The sequence below is a fragment of the Nomascus leucogenys genome, chromosome 3 (assembly GCF_006542625.1).
Source record: "Nomascus leucogenys isolate Asia chromosome 3, Asia_NLE_v1, whole genome shotgun sequence".
In the NCBI taxonomy this organism is placed as follows: Eukaryota; Metazoa; Chordata; class Mammalia; order Primates; family Hylobatidae; genus Nomascus; species Nomascus leucogenys.
Window position 1 is genome coordinate 55,751,364 of NC_044383.1, and position 27,186 is coordinate 55,778,549.

The 27,186-nt window shown below is 38.0% G+C and overlaps 1 long non-coding RNA gene and 1 pseudogene across 1 annotated transcript in view; both read right to left on the reverse strand.

Moving 5' to 3' along the window:
* LOC105738982 overlaps positions 1-27,186 on the reverse strand; it is a 635,360-nt gene that overhangs the window by 411,464 nt on the left and 196,710 nt on the right. The window lies entirely within an intron of this gene.
* Positions 6,360-6,772, reverse strand: LOC100584740 (annotated as a pseudogene).

Sequence of the window (27,186 nt, forward strand, 5' to 3'; positions counted from 1 at the left end):
CTGTGTTCTTGTCTAAATCTCTTGGCCTTTTTCTGTCCAAATAAGTTGGTACTATTAATAATTCAGTCCCCAAAATCAGAAAAAATATAAAATTAATTCCCTTTTCCATGAATTTAGATGATATAATTAGGCCACGCTTTTGGCTTATGACTATTTCCATGACTAAAATCACTTGGGAACTGCTTGTTTCCCATCAACATTTGGTCGTAAGAGTGATGGTGGGCGTCTTCTATGGGAGACAGTAGGTCAATGGCCAAAGGCCAATGGAGACAAACAGATGTTGCGGTTAACCAACTTGAGAAGGAATACATAAATTTTATTCCAAAAGCCTCTTGCCAGAAGTGCTATAAAGAGCAAATCCATGCTTGATCCTCTACCTCCCGTTTGATGGAAAATATTCAGATGTATTTGTCTGAATTCTTCAAAGAACCCTGGTAACTTGGTCTTTCCAATAAATATAGGCCAAAAGGGGTATTAATCCCTTTCATAACCCACCAACGTCAGTATGCACATTCTTAGAAAATGTGTGTGAAAAATTGAAGCAAGTTATACACGTAAGCAAAATTTTACCTTTTCCTCAAATATGGGGACATTAACAAAAAGGAAAAAAGTACATGTTGCTGAGCGAGTTCATTTCAGAAAATGTCACATATGTGCTTTTCTCAGAAATCTTCCTGGAAACCTTTTCTGGGACTAGATCAAGGGACATACACTCTTGTGCGTTACAGGAAAAATAGGAAAGGAGCAATTTAGTGAGTATTTGAAACTGTGCCTGAAAATTATTTAAAAAGTGTATTTCTGTACAAATTTTTGAGCCAAAAATTGTCTTATAAGTAGGAAATATAGTCACTTTACTTTAAATACTATGAAACTAGAGTGTGTACATTTGCCATGAACATTGAAGTAGTCTCCAGTGTGAGAATAAAGGAGAGAGGAGAAGTTTAAGCCTGGAATATTGGCACCACTAAGCCAAAGACAAGCATGAGAGAGTATTGCCTACTTCCCAAAAAGCACATTAGGGCCAGGGGTATGTGAGTAAAATGAAGTAGGAATAGATGGCAATAACCAGACAAGCCAGAGCTTCTGACCACTGTTCAGAAGGCAGATTTCCTAGATACAGATAATCCTGCAGACCGTAAAGTTACAGTCATTGCTTTATATATATATATATATATATATATATACACACACACACACACACACGTGTGTGTGTGTGTGTGTGTCAGGCAAAAGATAACTCGTTCCCCATGAGCCATGCCCTTGTAAAATCTCCTCTCCTTGAATGTGAGCAGAACTTGTAAATATGATGAGATATCACTCCAAAACTATATTACAGGGCAAAATCTATATTATCGAGGGGGGCCTAACCTGATCACATGATCCCTTTAAAAACAAAGAGTTTTCTCTGGCTGGTTGCAGGAGAGGAAGTCAGAGATTTGACAGCTAGCAGACAATGGGGAGCTCAGTCATAAGCTTTCAAGGAAATGAATTCTGCCTACAACCAATGAACTTGGAAGAAAATCCCAAGTCCCAAATAAGAAGCCCAGCCCTGGACAACACCTTGATTTCAGTCTAGAGAAACCCTGAGAAGAGAATACAATGGCACTGTACCTAGACTTCTGGCCTACACAACTGCAAGATAATAAATACGTGTTGTTTTAAGCTGTACAGTCTGTGGTAATTTGTGGCACAGCAAGAGAAAACTAATACAAGCTGGGTGTGGTGGCTCATACCTGTAATACCAGCACTCTAGGAGGCCCAGGAAGGCGGATCACTTGAGCCCAAGGTTTGAGACCAGCCTGGGCAACGTGCTGAAACCCTGTCTCTACAAAAAATACAAAAAAAAAAAAAAATCACCCAAGCATGATGGTGTGCACCTGTAGTACCAGCTACCTAGCGGACTGAGTGGGAGGATTGCTTGAGCCCAGGAGGTCAAAGCTACAGAGCTGTGATCATGCCACTGCACTGCAGCCTGAGCAACTGAGCAAGACCCTGTCTCACAAAAAAAAGAAAAGAAAACTAATACAAATTCAAGAATACAAATATAAAGAAGAAACTAAAACAAAAAGAACCTAATACAAATACAACACTGTACTTGCTGAGTCAAATATGACTAATCTAAGAATCTGCTAACATAGTGACTATAGACCTTCTAAGAATCTTCTAGCTCTACAATTCTATAATTTTAATGAACTTCTTTGATAATATATCATGTCAGTCACTATAGCTCATTTAAAAATTACCCCATCAGTGAGTTGAACTGATGACATATTTCTTTAGTATCTGTGAGATGTTTCTTTACACAAACAATAGACAAGCAGAGAGCCAAATCATGAATGAACTCCTATTTACAATTACTATAAAGAGAATAAAATACCTAGGAATACAGCTAACAAGGGATGTGAAAGACCTCTTCAAGGAGAACTATAAACCACCACTCAAAGAAATAAGACAGGATGCAAACAAATGGAAAAACATTCCATCCTCATGGATAAGAAGAATCAATATCATGAAAATGGCCATACTACCCAAAGTAATTTACAGATTCAATGCCATTCCCATCAAACTACCATTGAAATTCTTCACAGAATTAGAAAAAAACTATTTCTAAACTTCACATGGAATCAAAGAAGACCCCATATAACCAAGACAATCCTAAGCAAAATGAATAAAGCTGGAGGCATCACGCTACCTGACTTCAAACTATACTACAAAGCTACAGTAACAAAAACAGCATGGTACGGGTACTGAAACAGATGTATAGACCAATGGAGCAGAACAGAGACCTCAAAAATACCACCACACATCTACATCCATCTGATCTTAAGACAAACCTGCCAAAAACAAGCAATGGGGAAAGGATCTCCTATTTAGTAAGTGGTGCTGAGAAAACTGGCTAGCCATATGCAGAAAACTGAAACTGGATCCCTTCCTTACACCTTACACAAAAATCAACTCAAGATGGATTAAAGACTTAAATGTCAAACCCCAAACCATAAAAACTCTAGAAGAAAACCTAGGCCATACCATTCAGGACACAGGCATGGGCAAAGACTTCATGACAACAACACCAAAAGCAATTGCAACAAAAGCCAAAATTGACAAATGGAATCTAATTAATCTAAAGACCTTCTGCACAGCAAAAGAAACTATCATCAGAGCAAACAGGCAACCTACAGAACAGGAGAAATTTTCACAATCTACCCATCTGACAAAGGTCTAATATCCAGAATTTACAAGGAACTTAAACAAATTTACAAGAAAAAACCTCCAGCAAAAAGTGCGTAAAGGATATCAACAGACACTTCTCAAAAGAAGACATTTATGCCTCCAACAAACATATGAAAAAAAGCTCAACATCACTGATCATCACAGAAATGCAAATCAAAACCACAATGAGACACCATCTCATGCCAGTCAGAATGGTGATTATTAAAAAGTAAGGAAACAATAGATGCTGGCGAGACTGTGGAGAAATAGGAATGCTTTTACACTGTTGGTGGGAATGTAAATGAGTTCAACCATTGTGGAAGACAGTATGGAGATTCCTCGAGGTCTAGAACCAGAAATACCATTTGACCCAGCAATCCCATTACTGGGTATATACTCAAAGCTTCCTTTGATAGATGATGATAGATGATATATATCATTCTACTATAAAGACACATGCAAATGTATGTTTATTGCAGCACTATTTACAATAGCAAAGACATGGGACCAACCCAAATGCCCATCAATGATAGACTGGATAAAGGAAATGTGGTGCATATACACCATGGAATACTATGCAGTCATAAAAAGGAATGAGATCATGTCCTTTGCAGGGAGATGAATGAAGCTGGAAGACATCATCTTCAGCAAACTAACAGAGGAACAGAAAACCAGATACCCCATGTTCTTACTCATAAGTGGAAGCTGAACAATGAGAAAACATGGACACAGGGAGGGGAACAACACACACCAAGGCCCGTTGGGGGGTGGGAGGTGAGAGGAGGGAACTTAGAGGATGGGTCAATAGGTGCAGCAAACCACCATGGCACACGTATACCTATGTAACAAGCCTGCATGCTCTGCACATGTATCTCGTTTTTTTTGTTTTTGTTTTTTTAGAATTATATATAAAAAAAACAGAAAACAAGCTTAAATAAATAAGATAAAAATACAAACTTAAAAAATTGTTTAAAATAAAATCCCCAAAAAAAGATATTTTAGATTTTTTTCAGTAAACAAAGTTTCTTTGTATTATTACACTGTAGGAGCTTTGTATAAATTTTAGCAAATTTACAGTATTTTATGGAAAATATTTTGACTTTGGTCATCAAAACCTGTGTGAAAATTGTAGGTTATTCAAATCACATGCTCATTTAATGTTACCTTAGAGTGTTTCCCAACATGAGGATTTGATCCAATGTCCATAATTTCAAAGGATGTAAATCTGGTAACCATAAAATGGTAAGCCAGCACAGCCAAGTATAGAAACCATGTGCAGTGAAGCAAGTATGTTTCCATTTGGTCTCTGTATTCTTTACTCTGGAGAAACCCTATTCCTCCCAAACAAATCTTGTTTTACTTACATCTGTTTTAAATAGCTAGTATGTAGAGCAAACTACCACATATGGTAACAGAGATCATATCATCTAAGAGGAATTTGATAATGATATTAAAGTATTTTTAATTGAAACAAATTAGTCACAAACCCCAATTTAAACAACACCTCTTCTGGGTGAAAAGTATCTCAAATATTTAAAAGATGTTCTTTATACAAAACTCTTCTAAGAAGAAAGAAAAAGAAAAGAAGTATTCTATCTTTTCTCTAATGAATGGCACTTGTTTTATAAACCTAAACAGCAATGGATTTTAGCTTTAGTTTGTATTGCAAGAATGATCATAAATGGCAATTTTAAAAGCCTAGTTTGTCAAAAATGTAGTTAGAAAACATCACATACTTCTAAAAAGTGATCTATCATTCTTTAGTAATGAATAAGGCAAACCTTTTTGTGGTGGGGAGGGGGGAATTAAACCTTATTTATTTTTAAAACCAAATTACTAAGAAAATATATCACAGCCTGAAAACAGCAAGTGGACAGGCTGTATCATCATTTCAGGTAATAAGTTGGTGAAAATACAATGAGGTTGGTATCAAAATAATAAGGAGCCATGCCAGGGCAGGAACACTGCAAGTTGCAAAAAGCCCCGGGAAAAAATGGTATTTGATAATGGGGGCTGCCTCTCCTTTGCTCTAAGGGAGTCAGCTCATCCTAGCCCAAGTTGTTTACTTTTTTTCCCTTGAATTTCCTGTTGCCAGGGGTGTGTCTCAATCGGGCTCTGTTAATTCAGGGAGCTAAGGAAACAATGCTAGGTTTAGGCTTCCATTCTATTCTGCTTTATAAATACCAGGTTTTTCCAAATCCAATACTTCATAACTCCCTTATAAGCAAGTAGCCAACTGCTCCTCTTTTACTATTCATTCCTAGATACTAATATATATCACAATCAAACCCCCTTCTCTTCAATGGGAAAGTGTTACTGCAAGATTGTCCTGTCATTTTGCTACACACAACTTCAGGGCCCATCAGCCAGTAAGAGGGAAGCTCTGCTTCCCATAATTAGTGTGTCATCACCTCTGATGGTCTCCAGGTTGAAAGACACAGCATGTATTAATTTTAAGAAATGTACATTTACATACTGATGACCAGAAATGGGGATCCACAAGGATCTTCAAAGTTCTTATCCAAACTACTCTCCCTCCCAATTCCACATCTGAAAATCAATTTGTATACCATTGTATAAATTACACAAAATCAAGAAAACTAAGACCCAGAAATTTGTTTTTCCCTTCTAAGTTACTGAACTCTTGGATTTTGTTTCACAGCTTATAGAAAATGGTGTGATGACCCTTCTGGTAAACAGGATGTTGGCAACAAAGAGAAAATATCTCTCCTCAAACTCCATCAGTCTAACCTGCCAGCGTATTGGTACCAAGTGTACCCTTGCCCTCCTACTAATGGAGTTATTTGCTCTCACTGCAGCTGTGTAGTAAGATGAGTCTGGTATCTTGGAGGGCTCTGGCTTATTACAGGCAAGATCCTTACTGCCAGGACAAGCACTAGCCACAGGAACATAAGCTCTAAAACTTCCTGTAATATCTCCGATGCGATTTAGCACCACTTTTTGCCATTTCACTTTTTAGAACTGAAACATGAAAGAACCAGTGTCCAGAGGCAAGTGACATATGCCTTACACTTGTTGCCATCCTTAATTTCTTCATTAATAAACTTTGCTTAAAATACTAAAATTCCCAATTCCTTATTAAAAAATATATTCTTGCCCTCAGTCCCGATGGCCACTGGCAAGGACTTTTATTTCCCAATGGATAAGAGAGCCTCCTTCTTCTTGGTCATGGTTGGGATGAGGTGCATGTGGTCATCCACAGACTTAGTCACACGACAGTCCAGCTGCCGCTTCACCTGACGCTCCTTACTCCCAGCATCTATTGAATCTTTGGCTTTGTCGCTGCAATGTATGGTGCACCAGGCCTGGCGGTCCTGGAACTTCTCCAACTTACTGGTGACCAAGGCCTGGACTTGAGCCAGAGGCGCGTGGCAGCGCTCGATGCACTGGTGCACCTACCGCATGGATGCCTGGCTGTCCTCACAACAGCTGGTGCTGCACGGGAACATAGGACTCTGCATCTTCTGGATGTCTCTCTCTCCAGACTCTTTACCATGGAGTCGACCGTCTCCTGAACCCGCAGCTGCTGCAACTCTGCCATGACGACCCCGCCCTGCCCCACGCCGCGCCTGGCACTCACCAATAAGGCAATATTAACTAGCCAAATTTAAATAGGATGTCTACGGCAGATTACAAATATCAAAATGTTTAAAGTCAGGTATATTAAAAATTTGTGAAAATCATTGCCAATGATAGGGCAAGGCAAGTGTGTCCAAATGAGTTAATGTATGTAAAACATTTAGGACAATCCTAAACTGTTGTATATTATTATTATTTTCACACAATATTTTCCCTGTGGACATCCTTTGACTTCAGTCCTTTTGTTAATGTACAAAAGTGGTTCGCACCAGGCGCGGTGGCTCATGCCTGCAATCCCAGCACTTTGGGAGGCCGAGGCGGGTGGATCACCCGAGACCAGGAGTTTGAGACTAGCCTGGTCAACATGGGGAAACCCTGTCTCCACTAAAAATACAAAAATTAGCCGGGCATGGTGGCACACACCTATAATCCCACCTACTTGGAAGGCTGAGATAGGAGAATTCCTTGAACCCGGGAGGCGGAGGTTGCAGTAAGCCCAGATCATGCCACTGGATTCCAGCCTGGGTGACAGAGCGAGACTCCATCTCAAAAAACAGAAAATTGTCTGCTCAGATCTGCTCATTTCTCTGACCAGGAAGGCAATGTTTTGTACACTCCAGGGTACATGCAGTCTCTCATTGCCAGTACTTGACAATATAGTTATTAGTCCTCTTCCCTCTTGCTCAGAGCCAGCTTACCCTCAGTACTATTTTACATGAGTCTCTCAGTTCATCACTTCACTCCACAGCATTTATAGGATGGGTGAGAATAGAGATAAACTTCTCCCACTTACCATCACTTGATGAACATCTGTGAAGAGATCCAATATGCCATAGGACATTAACTCGAAAACATTGTGCCCAACAAGCTCGTTTACAACCAAGTTATTGAATGGGCCGAAGAGTAGAAGTAGGATATTTTTTAAAATTTTGTTCATATCTGTCCTCAAACCTATTTTGTCCATATTTTCCTTCCCCTACCCCTTGGCCATATCTTAGATTCCATAGCTTTCTGATTACTTTCAGGCATTGGAATAGTCTCCTTTTCCACCTTCTTTCCAGTTTAATATATATCAAAGCATTCAGTTTTCATTCAATTTTAAGCTTCCACTCCCCAGCCTCACTCAGAACTGATTCTCAGTTTCACAGTAATTGGAAGCAAGAGCGTATCGTGATATTTTACTGTTTCCACCTTTCTCTTCCAACTTCATTCCTGACTCACTACACTGCCTCTAGCTCCCCCTAGACATGGGTTGGGAAGAGGGATAAATGTTAAATTGGAAAAATCTGTTTAAAATTAATGGCATCATTTGTATTTTCTCCTGGTTGTTGGAAATCCTCTTTCACGGAAGATGTCCAAACATTGGCTCTCTCCCACAAGGGATGTTTCAGTGTGTTCTCTGGAGACGCCTTCCCACAGGAGCATTCAACATTACATCATTTACCAGTGAGTAACATTTGTTCTGGATGCCTTCAAGTGGCTTATTCCCAGTCCCCATTTCTAATGACACCCCACAGAACCTTCATTTGCTGGGTCACCTTGCCTCACTAGACATCCTCTCTAAAGGGTTCTATTTCGCTTCCTTCCACAGTGCCTTCTCTTGCTCCAGTAAGCGTACCCTTGCCCTCCTACTAATGGAGTTATTTGCTCTCACTGCACCTTTCTCTCCTTACTTGTTCTTTAGCAGTTACTCGACGTAGTTTTCATAATTGAGAATCTTCTAGGTAAAAATCAAACACACTACTTGTGCACATTCAAGCCAGGGTAAACAAATCAGCATCATCCAAACTCATTTCCACAGCTCAGCCAACAACCACCAGGGGCAATATGGCAGTTTCCCTTCATCATAAGAAGACATCCTCCATCACTTAGCTGAGTTAGAAGAAAACAGTTTCCTCTTGAGTAAGTCAACAATCCTTTTCAAAGCATCTTCTTCCTATTTCTCCAAATTTATTATCTCATGTCACATTGGCTAAAGGTTATAAGATCATTTTTATTTCCACTCTTTAGCAAGTCCTTTGGAAATGTCTCTGGTCTTCAGAACAAGAGAGCACTTAAAATATAGTGTTCCCAGCTTTGAAGCCTCTGCTGACATCCTGGGACAGAAGGGTCATATTTAACATTAACACTCTAGAATTAAGGAAAAATAAACATAATTTTGTGGGTTCACTTTCCCTAGTAATTAGTTTAGACTTTATTAAGAATATACCTATAGCAATTAGATATATATCAATAGCTTCAGAAGCCAAGGTAAGATATTTTCCAGGTAATAGGAGAAACAGAGAAGAAAACTTTCAAAACAAACCTGGATCCTTTGTGGCTCAATTATGTTGGATAGTTTCCTGAGCATTATTTATCTGTCCTTTCAATGCATGTGGTGGTTTTAAAATATATCCACAAATTCCTTTATATCATATTCCTCACTTCAAGAAGTTGAGTTTAATTCCCCTCTTCTGAAATGTGGGCTGGATTTATAACAGTAAACTTCAAACCAATAGATTATGGCAGAATTGATGGAATATTATGAGGCATAAAAGTCATTGAGGGTCCTTGCTCTTTCTCTTAGACCGCTTGCTTTGAAAAAAGTCAGCTGCCATGCTTTCAGGACACTCAACTACCCTATAAAGAGGCCCATGAGACAATGAACTGAGGACTCCTGTAAAGAACCATGTGAGTGAAACATCTTAGAAGTGGGTCTGATAGCCCCTGTCAAGCCTTCAGGTAACTATAGCCTCAGCCAACAACTGGACTGCAGACTCCTGAGAAGCTCTACACCAGAACCTCAGCTTCTCTCCAATCCCTGACTCACAGAAATTGTGATTTAATAAATGTTTGTTATTTTAAGTCACTAAGTTTAGGGGTAAATTTTATATAGCAGTAGATAACTAATACAATATGGTATTTTACATATTAAAATAAATTTAAAATCCCATCTATTCTTTCCTGAATTCTATATGCCACGTACACCCTAAATATACCAATAATCAAATGCACACTTTGACTCAAAGTCAGGTACTGTGACAACTTCTTTTTATAAGAGTCTAATCGTTCAGCTGAGCATGATTACTAATTCACAGATGGATCAGCTGATAACCTCCCCGACTCTTGATGAAATGATTTATTCTGTCAGGAGTTACTGAGAAGGACATACACAGATTAACATAATGTGAGTCTGTGTATTAAGGATCATATTTAGATTCATGGTCACATGGGCCAATAGTAAGTAATGAAGAGAAGACTCTATTGTGCGAAATTATTCCTCTGTCACTAACATTTTAAACTCAAATATTATAACATTCCTATTTTTTAGATTAATTCAGTGTTAAAATTCGCATGACTTCAGCAGAGGTAGTTCTTTATGTTGTTTGAGGTAAATTATTCTTTTGGATATGAATAAAAAAGTGAGATTAGGGTGTGGGCCGCCAAGAAGAAAAAAGGGAAATTAATTCAAAAGCTGAGAGTGCTAAGGAAAAGTTCTCTGGCTTTCTAGATATGCTGTGGATGGCCTTGTGCCCTCTTAAGCTCTGTGAATTAGGGATCATCAGCTCCCAGAAGGCAGAGACTAAGTTGTGTGTCTGTTATGAATAGCACCTAAACAATCCAGTCGGTGGAATACTAAACCACAACAAAATCATTAGGCACCAGATAAAGTCAGATGTCTATCCTAATAAGCAGCTGTTAGACTTGGAACTGTCAGGAATATTGCATGTAATTTCCTGGACATTTTCATTAGGGTCACCTAGAAACCACACCGACAACAAATAGCAAGACAAAAATTTACCCAAGGAACACAACCAGACTCCTGGAATGTTGCCAGTCCCGAAACAAAGCTTGCTGCCACTCAGCTGAGCTGTATTATATATATGTGACAGAGACTGGACAGTTGAATCTCACAGCAATTTGAGATGATGTAACCACAAACAGGACAGTTGGAAGAAACAGGGTCACTGCGATTAGCTGAGTCAAAGGACATCCATTCCCTATTGCAAAGTAAAAAGCAAAGTACAAGCTCTGCTGGGGATCAGAAATCAGAGATGTCTCAGAATGCAGCTTTGACTATACACAGAGAAGAGAAACTGTGACCTTGTGAATACAATCTCCTTCAATGTATAGAAGTCTAACCAAAAAGTCTAGTAAGAATCTTGTAATATACATATACGTGTATGTGATAAACCGCACACTTTGTATCCCACTACTATCAGGAAGCTTCCCCGAATATATACAACAGCCACCTACGTCTTTGAACCCACTTTTGGAGAATTTGTTTTCATTTTCTACTGAGTTAGATCCTATGGAATAAAAAGGACTCTCTCTCTACATGTCAACAACTAAAATGTTGTATTAGATGATTACTAGTACCCTCATCGTTCTGATTATTTGACAAAAAGAATATTTGAGACCATATGAGAACAAAATGTCATCATAAAACAAATTTTTTAAAAAAGAACTTAGATTCTAGTGAAACTATATTTGATGTGAAAACACAAATTGGTTAGAAACATGAGACATTACTTTGACACTTCAGACTTAAAAAAAAACTGCAGATTGAAACTAGGCATTATTTTACAGTCGGAAAAGCCATTAGGGTTGGTTTTGTGTCAACTTTATGTTCAGGCCACAGATGTTAGCATGACACTTAATATTTCTGGTTTATGGGGAAAATTAGAACAGAATGCTCACAATTTAACTGATGTATAGCCTGTCACCTTGCTTTTTTTCATCTAAAAAATTCAAATGCAATTTTAATAACTGAAAGAATTCCATAATATTTTGACTTAGTAACTTGACAGAGGCACCTATAAAATCGTGGCCCATTTTATCAAAATTAATCAAATATTTACTTATTGTCTGCAAACCTAAATTATATTTCCAACTTGCCATTACTTTTCTATGTTTATTCTATGTACTTTAATACATTTTAGAGATGAATGAGGAAGGATATGCTTTGTCATATGTATTACATTTCATAAACATACAGCTAACTTTTAAATTTTGTATTCAGGGTGGCAGTGTGGTATGCAAAATAATTTCTTGGTTTCCTGAAATCACAGGATAAAATGCTTTTGTTACTCTAAATTACAGTGTCCTCCAATAATTTTGTAGCTAAACTCCAAATTTGTTTCACAAAGACCAAACAGCATGTTAAACCACTTCATGATATAGAGTTCATTTTCAGATATTACACATAAACAAAGCTTTATGACTTGGAGACAGTTATAGAAAGTAGTTTGCTGGTAAAGCAGAAATCCTTCAGTGTGATAACTATCTCTTGTGCTTTGTATATTTTATTTCTTTTATAATCATAGGTAGCCCCTCCCACAATACCTCTAGTGTCAGAAATAAACCTCCCACTATACTCTTTAGCCACATTCTTAAATTCATCCCTCTCAAACTACCTCCATTTAGCATCACTATAAATCCAAGGTAAGAATAAATATATATATTTAAATTTCCTCTTCAGCCACAGGAAAAATCAGAATCAGAAAATAGCAAGTTATAGTGAATGACTTATGGTCCAATGTGGAAATATTGAGTAAGATATAAGTAAACAAGACAGGTCCATATATGCTAATATGACAAATTGCTTGGAGGTCTTCAAATTCATTACATTCATAGAGAAAAATCAGAATACAATGTGTCCTTCTAAAGAAGAATCTTAGTCTGCCTTTCAAAAATCAATACAGACAAGTTTGCAAAGAGTGAATATCTTATAACAATCAAGAACTTCAGCTGGAGGACTGCAAGATTGTCTGTTTCAAATCCTATTTTTCAGAGAAGGAAATACAGACTCAGACATTTTTGTAAGTAAACAGCCTGTTTGTTAGATGTGTACTTGAGACTTCAGCCTAGGTTGCTAAGGCTTTTTTCCAATGTTCTGTCTTTAAAAATTGCTTTACTTCTCTATGTTACTGATAACTTTCGATGAACAAAATTCTTAATTTAAGTATTCTTACTAATAATATTTACTTATTAAAGCTTATATTTTTTTGGTTATCATGAAAAGGGTCTTTTAAAATTGAATTATCTAACTGCACATAAAATGCAATTAGCTTTTATGTGTTGATTTTATTTCTCACAACCTTGCTAAACTTTCTAATTGCAATAATTCATCTGATAATTCTCTTGGGTTTTCCATATAGACAAACATACATATAGACTGTAAATAATTTAGGTTTTGTTGTTGTCGTTGTCGTTGTTTTAGTTCTGGAAGCTGGAAAGTCCAACGTGAAGAGGCTGAATCTGGTAAGAGCCTTCTTTCTGGTGAGAACCATCTGCAGAGTCCCATGGTAGCCCTAGGGCATGGCATTGGTGAGGAGGCTGAGTGTGCTAGCTCAGATCTCTATTCCTCTTTTTATAAAGCCACGAGTCCCACTCCTATGAGAAATTTCAACATGAGTTTGGAGTTTTTAATCCTTATAGAAAAATTTCTCCTAGAATCTCCAGTACAATACTAAGTAGAAGTTTCAATAGTGGGACTCTTGTGTTATTCTTTCTTTAAATGAACATATGTTAAAAAGTAGTTACATCAAGTGAGCACAACATTTCAAATTGAAATGTGTCAAAACAAAGTATCAATGAACCATGTGATATATCAGAAGTTAATCAGCTGAATTATAAAATGAAAAGCATTCCAGACAAAGGATACTTGATATATAAATCTCTGTGAACAGAGACAGTGTAGTTAATAGAGCTTGAAAATCAAGAGGGAAGGGACACGAGATGAGGCTGGAGAGGCAGGCTGATTTCAGACTTTTCAGGACCTCATAGGCAAGTGCTATGATTTTAATATGTGTCCTCCAAAACTCATTTTGAAATTTATCATAGAAGTGGGACTGGTGGCTTTATAAAAAGTGTAAGAGAGACCTGAGATGGCACTCTAAGCCCCCTCACGTGTGATACTCTATGCTACTTTGGGACTCTACAGCAGGTCTCCACCAGCAAGAAGGCTCTTATCAGATGCACCCCCTCAACCTTGGACTTCCCAGCCTTCAGAACTACAAGAAATAAATTTCACTTCTTATAAACTATTCAGTTTCAAGTATTCTGTTATAAGCAACAATGAACAAACTAAGACAGAAGATTAGTATCAGAAGTGAGATGTTGCCAAGAATGAATATCTGAAAATGTGGAAGCAGCTTTGGAACTGGGCAATGGATAGAGAGAGGCTAGAAGAATTTAAAGGATCAGGCTAGAAAAAAAAAAGATTCTGGTGAGAACATAGAAGACAAGAAGATTAGTGAAAGTCTGGAACACCTTAAGCTTGGTTAAGTGGTCGTGACCAGAATTCTGATAGAAATATGTACAGTAGAGGCTATTCTGATGAGGTCTTTGATGGAACTGAGGAACAACGTATTGGAACCTGGGGTAAAGACCATCCTTGTTATAAACTGTCAAGGAACTTGGCTGAATTGTTTCCATGCCTGAAGGTTTTGTGGAAAGCCAAACTTGAGAATGATAAACTAGGGTATCTGGCAGAAGAAATTTCTAAGGAAAATATAGAAGCTTCCTGGTTACTTTTCACCACTTATGCTGAGATTTGGGAGCAAAAGAATAATTCAAGGACCGAATTTATTATCCAAAAGGAAAAAGAGTAGAATTCTTTGGAAAACTCTCAGCCTGGCACTTAAAGTATAGAGAAGTATGTTCAGGAGAAGAAACCAAGCCCAGCAACCATTTGCCAAATAGATTAGCATGAATAGAAGGGAGCTAGGTGCTCTACCTCAAGACAATGGGAGAAAGATCTCAAAGACATTTCAGAAAACTTTGAGGTTGCCCTTTTCATCACAGGCCAAGAGGCCTAGGAGAGCAAAATAATTTCCAGAGACTGGACATCACGCTTTCCATGAAATCAATGCCCAGGGCCACCTTCGGATTCTAATCCTGTACCACAGTGCAGTGCTTCACAGCTACCCCAGCTGTGGCTAAATAAGTCCCAGGTATGCCTTATGCTCCAGCTTCAGAAGGTATAAGTTGTAAACCTTGGTAACATCCATGTGGTGCTAATTCTGCAAGCTTGCAGAAAGAAAGAGCTGTGAAGGTTTGGCAGCTCCATCCAGATTTCAAAGGATGTTGTTGAACTCCTAGTGGCCCAGGCAGATACTTGTTTCAGGAGGAAGCCACTGCAGAGAGCCCTCACTGGAATAATTCTGAGTGGCATGTGAGCAGGGCATAGGTTTGAGGGTGGGGCAGGGACAGAATGCTATGATTTGAATACTTATCCCTTTCAAACTCATTTAGAATTGATCATGGAAATAGGATTGGTGGCTTTATAAGAAGAGAAAGAAGGATCTGAGCTAGCACATCCAGCCCCACCTCACCGTGTAATGCCCTCTGCTGACTCAGGATTCTGCAGAGGATCCTCACCAACAAGAAAGCTCTTGCCAGATAAACTTTCTCAACCTTGGACTTCCCAGAGTCCAGAACTGTAAGAAATAAATTTCATTTTTTTTATAAATTACCCAGTTTCAAATATTGTTATAAGCAATAGAAAATGAAATAAAACAACAAGTTTCAGAATAATGGGAAATCACTGCTGGCTTTAAGTGGCAGGCTTAACATGATCAGATTTGAGTTTTAAAATATTAACTAATTAAAAACCTGTCATTTATTCACAGATTGTGAATATATGACAAATATATATATTTGTCTACATGGAAAATCCAAAGTAATTCTCAGACTAATTATTATAACACACTCTGACTATAGTGTGAAGAACTAAAAGAAGACAGAGGGTATAGAGAACATACTTAATAGAAGATTACAATCATGGGTGGAAGATCAAGTAGCTCACGTTTTGGCAATCCTGTTAGAGAAGATGGGAGAGAACCAGTCAACGAATCAACAAGAATTAATATCCTCCAGTTAAGGACCATTCTTTGCCAAATTTAGGAGCTTAAATACCCCCTGGGTTTAATGGAATACAATAATCTACTCCATTTCCTATACCTTTTCTCAATCCCTCAGTTTCCCATCCAAACCCATATGTACAGTTGTTTCTCAGTTGAAAAACAAAAGATGTTATGCATAGCAATATAAATGGATGGTATGGTAGGTAGAATAATGGCTTCCCAAAGAAATCCAATCCCCAGAACCTGTAAATATGTTACTTTGTATGGCAAAGGAGACGTTTTGCTAATGTGATTCAGTTAAAGATAACAAGATAGGAGGATTACTGCATTATCTAGGTGAGCCAAACATAATCACAAGGGTCCCTAATAGAGAAAAGAGGGAGTTGGGAAAGTCAGAATCAGAATAGATGTGAGGATGCATCTCCCTGGCCACAAGCCAAAGAATAAGGCAGCAGCCGGAAGCTAGAAAAGTCAAAAAGCAATTCTCCCCTACAGCCTCCAGAAGAAATGTAGCCCTGTGGGCCCATTTCAGACTTCTGACCTCCAGAACTATATGATAATAAATCTGTGGAGTTTTAAGCTACCAAATGTTTAGTTGTTATAACAGCAATAGGAAACTAATGCAGATGGTAGAGGCTGTGGGGGCTTTGAAGTTCTTATCTTCACTTTCAAAAATTGTCCTAGCCCAATTGGTGAAAACTATCTTGCTAAAAATAAAATGCATTTTTGCTTATTTTTAAGAAATAAAGAATTAATCTATGCCTGTTCAGTTAGATGAAGCAAGCGTTTATTGGACGTTTAGATTCCAATAACCAGGTTCAGGGAAATGAGTTTGGTTAAGGACTTTATGATTATTTAATCCAGAGTGTATGCTTTATTAATCTGGTTTACTTCAGGTCAACAAATAGTTATGGACTGTGTAGTATTTGTACTGATTGTATAAGGATTTACAATTTGCCATGGTTCTCACAGAAATAAGAAAGGGAGACAAAATTTCCTATAAAAAAGGTGAAGAAAATTCCATGAAATTGGGCTCAACTTTGGTTTTAGTCGTGATGGATTCTAACAGGTTGTTTATAAAGCATATCAGCATAGATTTAGTTACATCATTGATAACTATGTAAATGAGAAATTTTATACAAATCACAATACAAACAAAGCCATGGCATCATTTAAAAATATTTGTCATGGCTCCAAAAATTAAGGACATTCCTAATCAGGAAGACAACATCTAAACAAAATACAAAGCATACAAAATATCATTGTAATAAACTAAGCACTATGAAAGAAATGGTCAGTGAAAATTTTGGCCGAGAATAAAAGAGAAGCATTCCTGAAACAGGTGTTGCCTGGGCTGGAATGAAAACAAAGAAATGCACAAAGACAGAAAACTCAAGATGCTTGAGGGAGTCACAGGAAATTCAGCATCCATGCAGGATACTAAGTTAAGAAAAGGAAAAAGAAGAGCCTAAAGGATACTTAAAGGATAGACACAGAGAGACAAATGGGGCTGCAGAAATTCCAGCATGTCACGTAAATAGATTTTACTTTATCTTGTAGGTAATGGAATGCTTTGAATGATTTTTAAGCAGTGGGTTGACAGCATCGGATTTGCATTTTATGTACATTCCTCTGATGTCAGAGTAGAGACATATCTAAGACAGCATGACCACTAACACAGCCAATTAAATGCTACAAGTATCTAGATCAGGCTAGGGCAGTGGCAAGCAGAGATGGGAAGAAGCAGATTTGATAAATGATTACACAGATAGGTCAGCAGGATTTGGAAAGAAATTAGATTGATAGTGGAGAAAAAGGAAGGGCCTAAGATTATCCCTAGTTTGGCCATTTGATTAGCAGGTTGGGTTATCATTGAAGCAGGAAACGCAGAAAGGGGAAGAGTTTAAATTTTGGTGAAGGCGAATAAAAAATGAGTTTCTTGTGGCGCATACTAAGTCCCAGGAAGAATGTTGTCCCTGGTGTGTGAAGGGATAGAAAGAAAGGACAATTCCCTAACTGAGCGGTTGTGACCAAAGCCTGTGACCCAGAGTGGTTTTTACCTTCAGAAGTTTTCCTGAGAGATTTTTTTTTCTTTTTCCCCATGTCTCACCTACTTTTTCTGTTTGCTTTTGCTTTAAAAAAGTTAAGAAGAGGTTTTGAACAGCTTGCCAGTGCAATTCTCTGTATAACTAAATCAAGCATCCAGTGGCTAATAGACAGAAAGGAAACCTGAGTATTGCACATTTACCAAGAAAATATATGGGGCTGGGCACAGTGACTCATGCATGTTATCCCAGCACTTTGGGAGGCTGAGGCAGGAGGATTGCTTGAGCCCAGGAGTTCAATATCAACCTGGGCAACATAGCAAGACCCTGTATCTACAAAAATAACAATAAAAAGTTAGCCAGGCATGGTGGTGCACACTTGTAGTCACAGCTTCTCAAGAGGCTGAAGCAGGAGGATCAGGAGCCTGGCAAGTTGAGCCTGAAGCGAGCCGTGATCACGCCACTGCCCTCCAGCTTGAGCTACAGAGTGAGACAGTCTCAAAAAAGAAAAAAAGAAAGAAAGAAAATATACATATGTGGTTTATAAATGAAGGAGATGGGAAGTGTTAAATAAATTGTGGAGTGGCTATAAACTTTGCTTTTAGTGTAAGAGTTTATTCTAGAGGATTGAGCTTCTAATTGGCAGTACTTACGGTTTCCAGCTGAATATCCTGCTATTGTTTAATTGCCTGTTTAGATTCTTCATTTGTATTAGAGTCTCAAAGGTAGTAAAAGACTCTCATTATTTGACATATGCAGCAACAAATATTCGAAGATGTAAAGCTTAATATGAAAACAATCCAAAAAAATTATGGCTAGATAAGAATCCAAATGTGAAAATCTGCTTCAGTCTCAGGGATACTAAACTGTCCTACATAGCATGACATGCTAATTAAGAAATTCTTCAGAAAGCAAACTAAATACCTTACAAATAAAATTTAAAATTTTATAAATTTTAAAAAGTCTTAAATTAGCAATTTAAATAACTCCTCTAAAAAATAAACACAGTGTAGTACAGTGATAGAAGCCATATTTTATGGCTCTGTCTTCTATGCAGGATATTAAACCTGGTTTATTTTCAAATAATTTTAGAGAACCCTGTCTCCATCAGTAACCCGTTTCAGTGTTCCATCACAGGACCATCTCCTTAGGTCTTGTTTCTCCTATGTATTTTTCCTAGATTATTTGAACTCTGACATGCCAAATGCATAAAAAATGATCGCTCTGAGATAATTTTCTATAATGTAGTAGTTAGCAAGCCAAAGCTATATCTAAACATTCCCCTTTAGAATAGCTCATTGTAATCTGAATAAAGGCTTTCTAATGTTATATAGGATGTAATGTTATTAGAAAGAGATAATTTATTTTTACTATTTTTACACTTAAGTGTCTTTCAGAAAACAGAATGGATTCTGTTCCATTATTATGGTTGTATTAAGGAAAAAAAAATAGCCCCAGACCAAGTGGCACGAAATAACCCAGCCTCAGATAGAAAACTTGAAGGCTGAGGTCTGGAATAAAATGAGATCATTTACTCACATGTCTGACACATGATGTTGGCTGTCAGCTGAGAATTTAGCTGCAGCTGTAGCCTGGAACAGCTATACATGGCCGCTCTATGTTGCCTAGCCTTCCCCACAAATTAGTAGCCAGATCCCAAAGGTAAACATCCCAAGAAAGAACCAGGAAGAAGCCACATCGTCTTTTATGATGTAGTCTCAGAAGGCACACAGCATTATTTCTGTCACATTCTATTGGTCCAAGCATTTACAAAACTCCACCCAGATTCAAAGACCGAGACTATCATTCCCAGCATAGGCTAGACAATGTCATTTATCGTTGTCACATTGCAAGAAGAGCATGTGGGTGGGATGGGCTATGTATTAGGGCAGCCCTTTCTAGAAAATACCATCAGCCACAGGCTGGATTCCAGCAAGAATGTGTCACACATCAAAGACATCGTTGCCAGAAAATAACAATGTTTAACTAATATCAGTAGGCTTAGATAGAGTAATAATGTAAAGAAGAGAAACATCTTTCTTATTTTAAATTTTATTTATACAGTATCCACAGCAAAAAAAAAATACACAATTGTGCAGGATTTTTCATATATAGTATGTGAATACAAATTTTGAAACATAATTTCAATTTGAAGAGAACATTCCAATAAACCATTGTGTACACAAGCATATAAACAGCTGCCACTATACAGCTTGAAGAGTAAACAGTGAGATCACTAAAGGGATGTGAAAAGATAGAAGCTTCTGTTACCAATTACAAAAGTGAGGGGGTGCATCTTCAAATGCTGATGAGGATTTTTACAGATCCTTACAGGAAGACACTGCAGAATTTGTTAACACATAAATTGAATTGCTGTGTTCAAATTGAACTGCTATGTATCCAATCAACTTGGATTGAAAGGATTCCAGTATTTTTTGCTTTCTGAAATTACCAAAATTTATTATGTCATGGAAATGCAATCTCTATTTTGCTCAAATGTATTAAGCCTGGGTACTAAAAATAAGCCACAAAATTAAAAATTTTAAAAAAAAGATGAGAGGATTACTCTTTCTCTTAACTGTGTAAAACATGTAGTTCATAGTGGGCAATCAGACTCACAATACAGTTTGCTCCTGTGTAATACAAATTATAATTGAGGGCTATTGTTTTATGTACCCAGAATGCCCCTAGTTCCAATGCCTTCTTTTGAGAGCTTCCCCAGCCCTTTCTCCATCTACGTATACTTTTTCTAGGAATGATTAAATTCTTAAAAGATTTCAACCTTCTGGCCAAAATCGATTGATACCGAAATGAAATCTGACCTAAGCCATGACAAGGAAACCATTTTTCTGGATTTGGAGACCCGAAATCAAAGAAGTCGTCTGGTAGCAGGAGCTCTAATACATAAAACTGGGAGGTATGAGTTGCCATGTTTTCAGCCACAGAAGCTACCTACTGCAAGTAAAGAATGAAGCCAAAGTAGAAAGAAAAGTGGAAATGGAGAGACACAGTCCTGATTTCACTGGAGTCCTGGAGGCTCTTGAGAACTAATCACATCATTGCCCTCAGATTCTGTGATATGCCCCATTGATTAACCAGAAATTATTCACTGGGATACAAAGAATAGAAAACTCAAGCAACAGCAGCTTCATTTTTTGTTTGTTTGCCTTTTCTTTTTCTCAAATTCCATGATGTCCAGAGCTGAAGTAAGGATGCCATCTAGGACCTAAGTTACCTCCATCTTCCCTGTTCTACCACACTTAGCATAGAAGAGCATTTGTCATAATAAAGAGAATGCTGCACCTCTTAGGTTTGGTGAGACCCTGAAAGACAATATATCTGATTTTCAGGCAGAACAGAATAAAGAGCAGCCAAAGGGCAAAGTGTAAAACCCTTCTCTTTTTGAAATTTTATTTGAGAGAGTGGGTCTTCCCAGGGACTCCCATCAGAGCACATGGTCACTCCTAGCTTACCAGAGGCTGAAATTTCTAATTTTCTGGTTTTCTACCTTAAGAATTTGGACCTCATACATTACTAGCACTTAGGGAAGATGTTCAACATTTTTGATTGTGCAGAAATGAAAAACATCTACTACACCCTAGTATACTTTGACTAATTTATCTGTCATTAAGCTTGAGTTTCTGAAACTTATGGGGCTAATTTCTTTTATTTATTTCTGAAGTTTCCTTTTTTGTTTTTTTTTTTTTTTTTTTGAGACGGAGTCTCGCTCTGTCGCCCAGGCTGGAGTGCAATGGCGCGATCTTGGCTCACTGCAAGCTCCGCCTCCCGGGTTCACGCCATTCTCCTGCCTCAGCCTCCGGAGTAGCTGGTACTACAGGCACCCGCCACCGCGCCCAGCTAATTTTTTGTATTTTTAGTAGAGACGGGGTTTCACCATGGTCTCGATCTCCTGACCTCGTGATCCGCCCGCCTCGGCCTCCCAAAGTGCTGGGATTACAGGCGTGAGCCACCGCGCCCGGCCTATTTCTGAAGTTTATAATGGCAACCTCACTGTATCTTGTTTCTCTGTCATCTTCATATCTCAACTGTCACACACAAAAAGCAATAGCTAAAATGAACATCTTAAACACAAGAGTAGTAATAGCTTGAGCAAATATTTTTTGAGTGAGTGAAGGAAGGGGCTTAAATATAGACCCCAATTTTAATAACAAGGTTTCTTGTAAGCCTAGCTTTCACAAGCCCTTCTCCTCTTATAAGACGTTACCTTTCCCTCTGAAAGGATGTTATATACCATCTGGTGTTTTTCCTACCATAAGAGAAGAATGCAACATGGTGGGTGGTGCAAGGTGAGCCTCCAACAAATGTTAGCTCTCATTGTTAAATCTGTCTCTGTGCCTGAGCTCTTCTAGCAGCTCCATATTCTTTTCTCCAATTACATCGGATAGTTCTTGCTTGAACACCACCACCGTGCAAACTAAAAACTGTTCATCATCTTTCCACAAAAGGTAGATTTTCTTACAAATTTCTGTGAAACACAATGACCGCAGTCACTAGGCTTGGCATTATGCCCATTGCTGAGGCCTCTTCAGCCTTCTTTGTTTCTTCTCCTCTTACAAACCACTTGTCCTGTGACTTGATTTTAGGCTGCCCATTTTTCTCTGTCCCAATACCTGGAATGCATGCCTTCCTAGGCTAACTAGCTTCTAACTTGCGACTTGGTCTTCGACATTTTTTTTCATGCATATTTGGACCCTGTTACATGCCTCCGGCCTTCAATACTCCAACACAATGGTTCCAAAGAGATTGCCTGCTTAGAGTAGTCCTCAATCCTATTCTTCCTGAATTGTCTGTAATGTGGGAATTCTAACTTAACTTAATTCTAACTAACCCTATAGATTCTTACTCTCTGGTCATACAGCCACAACCCTTCATCCTTTCTCATGCTCTTGCTCATGTCACCGTCATTAATTTCCATATGACCAGCAGAACAATCTACTTAATTTGCAGGGCCCAGTATAAAATGAAAATGTTGAGTTTTCTATTTAAAAATTATTCAGAATTTAAAGACAGCCACAGCAGAGTATTAAATGAAGTATGGGGCCCTTCTAGTGTGGAATCTCGTGTGACCCCATAGGTCTCAGGCCCATGAAGCCAGCCCTGATTATGAGTCTATTCAAGGGCTTTTTACCACACATTTTTCTCTTACTGAAAGTACTTTCTAGCTGGTTTCTGACAGTAGCTGTCTAGTTGTCTTATAATTTTTTTTTTAAATTTCAGTGATTCCCCATCCACTAGTCACTCCTCTTTACTCCCTGGTTTAATTACTTATACTTCCTCTGAAGGCCCATAGCTTTTATAGTCTGTGCCACATAGGAGACTGTCTTGGCAAAAAAAAATCAACTGTCTGGCATGTGGTTTTTTTCTATGGGGGATTGTTGGCCTCCTCCATCATAAGATTTGGCTCTATTTTTATCTCCCTAATACTCTTGATATGTAATGCATTTAATACCTGCATTGATTGTCTAAAGAGTTTTGAGTCTAATTATTTTCCATATACTATACAAAGAAGGCCTTTAACTCAAGACATTTAAATGACTGTTTTTCCAGGAAAGGTCTGAGAGGGCACTCCTGCTCATTCTTTGCTTTAGAATAAGACTGACCAAGATGCCCATGTATAGTGTGCAGAGAGAGAGAGAAAGAAAAATAGAAGAAAAAAACTGGAGATCTTCCCAGTTCCTCCTAAGTTGGTAGACATCCTGGCTTTTTAATTTATTAGTAGTGCTTAGGCTTTAGATCTATATGAATCTGCCTGTAAACACAAAATGCATTCCAAGTGAAATGGGCTGGTCAGTTGCATATTAATGAATTTATGGTTTCTGTTCTCATCTATTAGTAAAGATAACTATAAGTGGAATTTATAAAATGAACATAAAAAGAAATGAATGAATTGGTAAAAGTCTTATCTCTTCTTATTTATTAGAGAATTGGATAGTATCTAAAATGTGTTCAGCAACATTGGGACTTTATTTATTCACCACGTATTAATTACTATTAGTGGAATTGGAATTTAAAAATTAATAACATATGGTCTCTGATTTCTGCATATCAAGAGAAATAAAATCTTATGTCTTCTAGAAGACATGGGTCCTTTTCTCTGATATGGGAGGTAGTCAGAGTGGTGGCAGCAACAGAAATTATATTGGAACTGAACAAAAAATAACAAGAGCAAAGGTGATGAGAAGACCTTCCCAGGTGATGGAATACAGCCTTTCTCTACTTCAGGAGAAACTTTTGCTGAGACACAAGCAACTGCAGCAGCCAAGAGCTGCTAGGTAGAAATTGCAGTGCAGACCCAGAACATCTGTTTGGGAGTGTCATCTGCATGACAGACATTAAAAGCAGGGGAATAAGGACAAGCAGAGCCAGAAAGATGCTAAATTTACCATAAATGTGGAATCCAGGTACTGGTAAACAGAACTGCCTCTGGGAATTTTCCCAAATTGGGAAAAAATGTAATACTCTCTCAAGTCAATTTCATTTATTTTCTCTTAGAATGAATCGCCAATGCTGTACCCCCTGGGAATCTTTATAAAACTGGCTCATCCTCACAAAGAATCTTATAATCATACAAAAGAGTGAAAGACACAAAATGACTGTTAAGAAGAACGAGCTTTTAATAGGCAAATAGTTGACTATCCCTAAAATGCCATTAGAAGCAATATTAGGTCTCATTTTCTCTGCCTCCCCACTTTCTGAACTCAAAAAGAAGAATAATAGTGAAGTGGAGGGAGAAGAGGACAATCTCTGCAATTAGAAAGCAAAGGGAGACTTCCTTTTTCCCTCTGCCTCAATCATAAATTCGATAAGCTTGCCTTCCATGCCCTTATCCAAGTCATCAATAAACACGTTTAATAAAACAAAGCCATGGGCAAAGTCTCAAGTTACAACGTTAGCAATTCTCGTTATTCAAGATAATTTGGATTCAGTTGTTCAACCAGGTGAGACTCTAACTATATTTCTGGTCAAAAGTGGATAACTGATAAAAGAGGTGGTCAACCTCTTGATCAGGGTAGTGATTACATGGATGTGATCTCACTTATTAAGCTGTACCCTTCTTGTAGGTTTGCATAATGTACTTCAATTTAAAACTCAAAAATTAATACCATGGTATTGCAAAATACAAAAAAAAAAAGAAAGAAAGAAAGAAAGAAAGCAAACACAATGGCACTCTCCTAAAAAGGTCACTGACAAAAATGGCACATTCTCCAATAATAGGTGAATATCATCAATCCCATTAGAATGTTTTCATGAAACATACAACATTAGCTGTTTAACATTTTAAGAAGTGTGGGATGAATTAAAAAGAAGGAAGAATTCCAAGATAAAGGTCAAAGATAACCAGATATGAATTGGGACCCCATAAGGCCCAGGGAGGCTGGCATGCAATGCACCAAGATTTAAGGGACTGCCTCTGGGAGTCACTCAAATGAAGAAAGTGTTTGAGATGTGGCAATGAGAGTGAGACAGGTACCCTGAATCCAACATCATATTCCCATTCCTTAAAGAGCAGATAATCAAAGAACAGGTTTCATGGAATCCGTGGTGTTAAAGCTCAGACCCCATGTGGGATCTCTCTTGCCTGAAGGAAGGCAACTGAGGAACTAAGGCTTACAGGAAGGCTTACAGAGTACATTTTAACATGGCTTTCAGAATTGTTTGGGGGTGGGTGGAAGAAGATGGTTTGCTTATTTCAAAATTTTGTTTCATTTTGCTTTTGGAGAACCGTATAATTTCAGCAGCATTTGTGGATTTCTGGCCCTAAATGGCCACTGTTGTGTCTGAGTAAAAATACAGTGGTAGTTAAGGAGAGCGGAAAGCTCTTATATGTCATTAATTCAACTTTAAAAGCTGGAGAGCCCTTCCGAAGCGTCCGAGAGCCAGCTAACCACAACTTTGCTACAATTATTGTGGCATGGCAACAGCGAAGAATCTATACTAAAACAAGATCAATAATTAATTTAGCGAGGTTCTAACAAGGGAGGCTTGCCAATTAAATGTCCCTTGTTGCAGAGTTATACCACTGTATTTTTCTGACACTGGAAGATACACAGCAACAGAGGTGACAAAGAGAGGTAAACAGATAAGCTCACTAGGTCAGTTGTCCCATCCTATATCAAATGTCCCCATGGACCTTTCACTGGACCACTCTCATTTCCAGAAAATAAGCGGCAAAGCCAAGGCTAGAGAGGAAATCCCCTTATTCTAAGGCCCAGTGCTCTTTCCACTGCATCACTATACCTTAATTTGGTCTTGCTAAAATAACAAAACATTTCTGAAAGAGTAAATCAGCCTAAGAAAATATATACAGAATTAATGTCAATACAACAAATTATTACCATTAATTTTATCTAGCACTATCCTAACCACCATCCCTCCAATCCTGAACATCTCCTGGACAATTTAATTCCCTAAGATTAAAAACTATGTAAAACTTAGCATTAGTTGTGCACCTTCTATATGCCAGACACAGTGTTATTTGCTTTATGTATCTGATTATCACAGTCAGGTCTTTTATAATCCCAGTTTATAAGCTAAGCCTGCTGAAGTTAAATGACTCTCATAAGAGAATAGTGGAGACAGAGTTAGGTTACTTGACTGTAGGATCCATGTTGCTAACTAGATCTTTACAGCATCTGTTCCCACCCTCAGTAAGGCCCCTCCATCCTGAATGCATTCATTGGTTATACTTCAAAACCAACATAAGTCACTGGACAAGTGAAATAAAAGTTAAAAACCACCTAAAACATTTAGTTAAAAACACAAATACTGTGCACTAATAAATGTAACTGCATACCTGGAATACAAACTATAAATACCCAACAATCCATTGTTTTTGCATATAAAACCATGCAGTTGTCAAGCTGGTACCATTTGTACAGGTTTCAATAAACATTACCCGTTGCATTTCTCAATGTAAGAATCAAGAAAAAATGTGAGCTAAACAAATCACCTGGATTGCCAAAATCAAACATTTGTGAGATGGTATCTCACTGTGGTTTTGATTTGCATTTCTCTGATGGCCAGGGATGATGAGCATTTTTTCATGTGTCTGTTGGATGCATAAATGTCTTCTTTTGAGAAGTATCTGTTCATATCATTTGCCCACTTTTTGATGGGGTTGTTTGTTTTATTCTTGTAAATTTGTTTGAGTTATTTGGAGATTCTGGATGATAGCCCTTTGTCAGATGAGTAGATTGCAAAAATTTTCTCCCATCCTGTAGGTTGCCTGTTCACTCTGATGGTAGTTTCTTTTGCTGTGCAGAAGCTGTTTAGTTTAATTAGTTAGAATGGCGATCATTAAAATGTCAGGAATCAACAGGTGCTGGAGAGGATGTGGAGAAATAGGAACACTTTTACACTGTTGGTGGGACTGTAAACTAGTTCAACCATTGTGGAAGACAGTGTGGCAATTCCTCAAGGATCTAGAACTAGAAATACCATTTGACCCAGCCATCCCATTA